This window comes from Trachemys scripta, chromosome 14 (assembly GCF_013100865.1).
Source record: "Trachemys scripta elegans isolate TJP31775 chromosome 14, CAS_Tse_1.0, whole genome shotgun sequence".
NCBI classification, from domain to species: domain Eukaryota; kingdom Metazoa; phylum Chordata; order Testudines; family Emydidae; genus Trachemys; species Trachemys scripta.
The window spans coordinates 1,816,192-1,823,748 of record NC_048311.1 but is presented as its reverse complement, the minus strand read 5'-3'; the positions used below and the strand labels follow the sequence as shown (position 1 = coordinate 1,823,748).

The window sequence follows — 7,557 nt, the reverse complement described above, 5'->3', positions numbered from 1 at the left end:
AGAGTGGGTGACTCCCAGACTTACAACATATTTCTATAGCAACCATATAACAAAATCTCTTAACACCATATACAATGATGATATACCTATTTTGACAGAGCAATGAGTTTCAGCAAATCATGACCTTTCATATGATATCTTACATGAAATGCTTTTTATAAAATATCACAACCAAAATACAAAAGATGAAGATGAGGGTTACAGGGTGCTATTTTGAGGTACAGTGCATCACAGACTGATTGCTTCATTCACTCAGGCAGCTTTCAAAACCTCAGGCTAAATTATTATCTCATAGTCTCTGCATGTTTTTTTTGCTGAAAGCTATATTTATTGACTGCTTTGCTCAGTGCTTCCTTGACCTCTCTGTTTCTCAGGCTATAGATGAGGGGGTTTACCAGGGGAGTTAGGACCGTGAAGCAAAAAGAGAGAACTTTCTTCAGATCTCTGAGTGCATCACGTTTTGGCAGCATGTGAACAGTCATTATGGTTCCATAGAAAATTGTCACCACAGTGAGGTGAGAAGAGCAAGTGGAAAAGGCCTTTTGTCTCCCGGTGGTGGAAGGGATTCTCAGGATACTGACAAGGATAAACACGTAGGACATCAGGGTTAGTAGGAATGGAGGCAGGGTGAATACACAGGCTAGTATGAAATCCACCAACATGCTCAGGTGAGTGTCACTGCAGGAGAATTCCATCAGTGGGATGGGATCACAATAGAAATGGTCAATTTTATTTGGGCCACAGAATATTAACTGTGATATGAATAATATTAAGACAGCACTGGCCAAACAGCCATTTAACCATGACCCAGCAGCCAGCTGGAGGCGAAACCTGTTATTCATAAGAGTTGAATAGTGCAGGGGTTTACATATCGCTAAATACCGATCATAGGACATCACTGCTAGGAGATAGCATTCCGTAGCTGCAATACAGTTGTGTAATGCAGCCACTGAATGAGATGCTTCTGTCCCCAGTCTGCAGACTGGACAGTAACCTGGGCAGGAAGGTCGAGGTGTAGCAGATCTCCAAATAGGACAAGTTGCCCAGAAAAAAGTACATGGGGGTGTGAAGGTGCTGACCAGTGACAACAAGCACCAGGATGAGAGTGTTCCCCGCTAAGGTTGCCATGTAGATCACTAGGAACAGTAGAAAGAGAAGAATTTGCAGGTGATGGAGATCCCCGAATCCCAGGAGGATGAAATGTGTGACGGTCGTTTGGTTTCTCCAATCTATGTCCGCCATGGGTTGGGGCTAGGAACAAAAAAAACAAGCTGGGCAATTTAATTGGAAGAACATAGCATTAAAAGTTAATCAAGTCTTGTAAATTAATACCATAAATATTAAGAATATTCCCTTCCTCTACTGGTTACAGGCTGAAATTTTAAGGCTAAATGTAGGTTTCAGAGCAAAGTGCCAGGAGTCTCAGTCTGAGGAAAGAACATTGATACCTATATAGACCTCCCTCTGCCATATCAGAGCATTGTCTAATATAACAGTCTATATCTCTGGTAGAGTATTGGTCTGATCTGTCATATCAGACCTTGGCTATCCATCATATCCCATCTTGTGACATACCAGATCTTAACAATGATGCTTAAGTTCTGTATTTCACTTCTGTCAATAGCAAGAATCATGCCATGTCTTAGGAGTCAAAACCAATAAGTACATCAACTAAAATCTTGGACTGAGATTTTCCAATGCAGTCTAGTATCCCTAGGCACTGATCTCTTGTTAGAATTGATAGAAATTAATCTAACCATATGGAATGATGTGCCTCTGGTGTTTAACTGCCCTGCTCAAAGCAATTTGTCCTGAATTGGTACTCTCGGTAGTGTGAGCCCAAAACTAGAGTTCCTTTACTATTAAGGGATGCCAAACCAGCCAAACAGAGAGGACTTTGGTTAAACTCACTGGCTAACCATAAGTCACACAAGAAATTCCATTGGGCATTCCAATTTCCCAATATCACCACCAACATCACTCTTTATGAGGATGACTGGTTATGAAAACCAATATCCCAATAAAAGAAGAAAGATTCTCCTGATCCCAAAAGACCAAGCCCCAGACCCAGGTCAATATACACATCTGATGTTACCCATAAATCACACTGTTGCCAATCCTTTAGAATCTAAAATCTAAAGGTTTATTCATAAAAAGAAAGAAATATAGATGAGAGCTAAAATTGGTTAAATGGAATCAATTACATACAGTAACTGAGAAAGTTCTTGGTTCAGCCTTTTAGAGGTGATGGAATAAACTGGAGATTCAAATCAAGTCTCTGGAATACATTCACACTTGGATGGGTCATTCAGTCCTTTGTTCAGAACTTCAGTTTGTAGCAAAGTTCCTCTAGAGGTAAGAAGCAGGATTGAAGACAAAATGGAGATGATGCAGCTGCCTTTTATAGTCCTTTTGCCATGTGGCTTGTGCTTCCTTTGTCTCAAATACATGCTACCCAGCACATGGCATAGAAAAACCTTAGAGTTCTGTCCATAGGCACGTTCCTGTATGTCTTTCTGAGTTACAAGGTGTATCTGCCTTCTCTCAATGGGTCAGTTGTACAGCTGATGGTCATTAATGGGTCATCTAGCACACCAGGCTGATTAAAATTGTGTGGGTTCTCACCCTGAAGCATAACACAAGTTTGAAATACAGATAGTATAGAAACAATACTTATAACTTTAAATACAAACATGATACATGCGAACAGGTAGCATAATCATAACATGCAAATCATAACTTCCTCATAGACACCTTACTTAATCCTCTTTGTACAGGATATTGGTTGCAGTCTATACAGTCACAGGTTGTGTCAATAACATCACAACATATATGCTGGTATATTCAACATTTCAATGCCCTATAGGAAAAGGAACAATTTTCATCACCTCATAAGAGATCAGTTTATGTTGTAAATTATGAAGTGGAGTAAATTCTCCCTTAGTTGCTGTGGTGGTGATGGTGACGTGGTCAGGGACTGGCAATGCCTTTTCTGTTTCCCGACGTTCACTATGTAGCAGTAATAAAATACAGCTCTTTGGGGGGTGGATCTTAGTAAGGGACCAAATCAAGCTGATGTGCAACCCAAACTGGGGAGTGACCCTCTGCACTGCATAATGAGAGTGGGATGATAATACAAGAAAGAGAACGGCACTGGACGGTTGGGGAAAAAAGATGCTGTCTCTGAACTCAGAGTCTAGAAATGTCATGTCAGAGTCTGGCATGTTTGATCCGGGCTAGTAACACTCTGTCACCACCCACCACCCCATTTGGGGACACACTAAGCCAGATCCTCAACTGGTGTAAATCAAGGTAGCTCCATTTGTGTCAGTGGGGCAGATCCCCAACTGAGGACCTGTCAACAGACATGGATCTCAAGCTCCATCACTATTAAATGCTGCTTTAAACGCTGACTGGCACGGCTGTGGGAAGGATAGGCTAAAACTGTAAATATTCACCTGAAGAGCTCTGTGTAGCTCAAAAGCTTCTCTTGTTCACCAACATAAGTTTATCCAATAAAAGATATTACCTCACCCATCTTATCCCTGTAATACTAATAAAGCACATCCCTGTGAGGAAGGCGGTATAGAAATACAGTCAGGAAGTCGGTGCTCACCTGTAACCAAAGCACAGCCCAAGCTTGAAGCAATGAGCTCTTATTTCTCAGTGTTTGGCTGTCAGGACTCAGGATCCTTAGCTGAGGTTCTTCTCTCTCCTCTTTCTGCAGAAGCTGGATTTTCTCAGTAGAGAGACCTGCATCTCCTTGAATTGACGAGCGGCTGCTGCAATCTGTCTTAGAACACGCTCTTCCCCCACAATTTACAAAGTGTAAAGGTGTCCTCATACTTGTATCTTTCTCCATGGAAAGCTGCGTCTCCCTTGATTCAATCTCTGAAGAGGCTGAGCCTGGGGAATTTGTGCTTTTTTGTGTTTGCAGACAGTACAAACGGCTGTCTTGATGCAACCAACCTCCCCCCACCCAGAGGAATCGCCTTTCTGATGTATGAGATCATAGCTCTGCATGGCTGAAATCTAATGCAACACCCATGGAGAGCATGACTGTGCAGAGACTGACTCTACTCAGTCATCTTTACTCATGTCAGTTGTTCCATTGAAGGCAACTACGTGAGTAACAATGGCTAGGAAGGTTAGGCCTGCCAGACTGGTGCTGAAGCCACACAGTTTAACAAACACACAGGAAACTGAATGTAAAGTAGATTTAATCATAATTTGTAAATGAAAGACTCTTCCCCTCTCCCCCCCCAGAAATATTTCTCCCAAGGAACTTTTGTTATTCTTAATTACAAATGTTTATTTAACAATACTCTCCCCCTTCTTCAGCAGTAGTGGAACTCAGCATATTGCAAATTTGTTTCGGTGACATTCTGTACATCGGGGGAACACCCTGCACCCTCATGTTCATCCTTATAATATGATTGTGTAGTATCCAATGCAAAGCTTGTCATGTTGGGTGTCTTTGGAAGGCTCATGATGCACTGATCATCATTGTTATACACCTCTGCCCCAATATAACATGGGTTTGGATATAACACGGTAAAGCAGAGCTCTGGGGAGGGGAGGGGCGGGGCTGCGCACTCCAGCGAATCAAAGCAAGTTTGATATAACGTGGTTTCACCTATAAATCAGTAAGATTTTTTGGCTCCCGAGGACAGCGTTATATTGAGGTAGAGGTGTAGTAATGTACCGGTTGTAAATTCATGTATACAGGTATGAGGCTGAAAATGTATCCTCAAGGCTTAAAACAAGCCCAGACAAAATGCTCCAGAAGCAGAGGGACAGTTCACACCTCATCAGGATGTGTATGAGAGAAACCCAACTGTCACACTGTGAACACCCGCTCCAGCGCTGAAGGGGTTGGGAAAGCCCTGCAGAGGGCTGAGGTTGCGGAAGGGAATGAGACCCCGACTGATTGGTGGAAGTGGCTGCAGTTGGGGCCACGCCTCAAACTGAGCAATTAGGCCTTATAAGAAGGCCAGGGCAGCCAGAAGCTCAGGAGTCTCACTCTGACTGGGAGAGAGACAGGCCTGCCTGCTGGTGAACTAACCCTGGGACCTAGCATGAGGCAGGGCTGGGGAAAGGCCTTGGTGGCTGGGAAGCCCTAGGCCAGCAACTCCCCAGGCTGCAGGGCCTGGTCCTAGGCCCACATAGGTATTGGGTTTGCAGAGGGGCAGCCCGAGGGTGGGTAAAGGCAGCCAGTCCAAACCACTTGTTGCCTCTGATGATTGGCTGATAGACTGCAGTCCGCCCCAGGGCGTGGAGGCTAGACTGTGACTGGCAGTAGCCATGACTGAGGTGACGTGGGGATAGGGGGTGGGGAGACCCAGAGAGAGTGGGGTACTGCCAGGAGGGCAGAACCCAAGCCAAGGGCACCGGGGCATGGGAGGGATATGGAGGCCAATGACAGACGGGACCCCTGGCCTGCAGAGGGCGCTCCAACGACTGGTGAGCTAATTCCCGAAACTACCAGTGGAAGGCACCATGGGGTGAGTCTCCGCCTGCTTACAGCAACCCAGCCTAGCAAGAACAAGAATTAGTTTGACTCTCGAGTCAGCCATCCCCCTTCCCTTGGTCAGTTTGGGACTATGATGAGGTAATGCTCACCTGACTGTGAACGGGGTGGGGGGGAAGGGGCAAATCCACGAGGGGAGAAAGAACCTTATAAAAGGAAAAGACATTTGCCATGTTCTCTCTCTTCCACCTCCATCTACAAACACCACCATCAAGCGACTGAATCACTGATCAAAGGGGAGAGCGTGGCTGAAAGGCAACCAGTTACCTTCTGCTCAGAAGCATGTAAGTTGTAAGACTATTGAGTGTTAAGATTAGTTTAGAATGTGTTTTGCTTTTATTTCTTTTGGTAACTTATCTGAACTTTTTGCCTATCACTTATAATCACTTAAAATCTATCTTTTGTAGCCAATAATCTTACTTTGATGTTTATCCTCACCAGTGAGTTTGTCTGAAGTGTTTGGTAAATCTCCTTGAGTGGCAAAGGCTGTGCATGTCCACTTTCCCTTGAAGTAAGTGGTGAATCAATTAATAAATCGGTATTTTTCTGTCCAAGATGGTATATCTCTGAATTAGAAGGCTAGGATGTGGTGGGATCCAGTTGGTATCCTTCTCTGTGAGATTTATGAGTGGCTGTGGGAGTATTCATGCAAAATAGCTGGGTGTGGGGCTCCCCATGCTGCTGGACGGACTGATAACAGCACCTGGAGGGGTTTGCTTCTTGTCACTAGCAGAGCATTGTGACAGACACCCCAGGCTAGTGTGTTCAGGGGGCAGAGCAGGTCTCACAGTTCCAGGTTGTACTCTGGGAAACCACCTAGACCATCACAGTTTCCCATTGGAGGAGAATCCAGTGGTGTGGCCTCTTAGCGTAACTTGTATGTTTACACTATCTACACCAATCCTGGAACAGAGGTGGCCACAGACAACATGAAGGGTCTCCCCTCTTTTAGGGATATCAGGCGTACGCAAGGAGCAGGACTAGTGTGAAAGGACCTTTTCCCCACACAATATTTTCAGCCTAGGACACTAAGGGTGAAAGCTGGGTCATCACCAGTGAGTGGAGCTGGGTAAGGCAGGGTACTTTTCTGCATGGCCTCTCTGACGAGTGTCACTGTGCTTCTTTCTAATGCTATTGCATCATGTGTTTACATATTTTCAATGCAACACCCTTTGGTCTGTATCCTAATAACTATTGCAATAACTTCCCTATAGATCCATTGTCATTCCTAATATGTGCCCTATGGGTTGCCTGAGCATTCTGTGTGTTGGGTTCTCATTTCTGAGAGGTTCCTGCCTCTCCGAAAGGAACAGAAAAAAATTGTTTGAAATTGGAAAGGAAATGTCCAGCCTTATCTGTCCTGAGGCTACTGGGGTGATGCACGGTGCCCACTTTTTGGGGAAACCCTCTTTTAAAGTAAACTTCTTAGGTTTTCTGATCTCTTTAATTTGGCTAATGTTCATCCTAAGCGGCACTGAGGAGTTCTCAAAACTGTACCTGCAAAAGTGCCTGAGATTGTAGAGATGACAGTTTGGAAAGGGTTTTCCATAAATGTGTCCTTTTTATATTCAGTTCATTTTCAGCCCCTGCCTGGTGACAGAATGGAACCTGGACATTTGGAGGCTGCCTAACTAGTCTCCCCTATCCCTGGTCTTACTGACTCAATAGATATGGAGAGAAACAATGTATTTCAACTCGCCTCCTAATTGAAATATCTGAGGTGGTGAAAAGCAGCACTAAGTACCGAGTCACTGCACAGGGGTTGTTCTAAGGTAATTAACCTATGGGCATGTCATGGTTATTGGTAAACTGAAAAGCATCACCGTTTCAGCCAAAATCTTAAAAGTTAATAATAAAATGTCTTTAAGTACATCAGAAGCAGGAAGCCTGCTAAACAACCATTGGGGCACGTGGACGATCGAGATACAAAAGGAGCACTTAAAGACTATAAAGTTATCACAGAGAAACTAAATGAATTCTTTGCTTCAGTCTTCACGGCTGAGGATGTTGGGGAGATTCCCAAACCT

General features: G+C 44.2%; 1 pseudogene; it reads right to left on the bottom strand.

Moving 5' to 3' along the window:
* Window positions 1-284: 284 nt before the first annotated feature.
* On the bottom strand, window positions 285-1,242 carry LOC117887518 (annotated as a pseudogene).
* Between the last annotated feature and the right edge of the window lie 6,315 nt (window positions 1,243-7,557).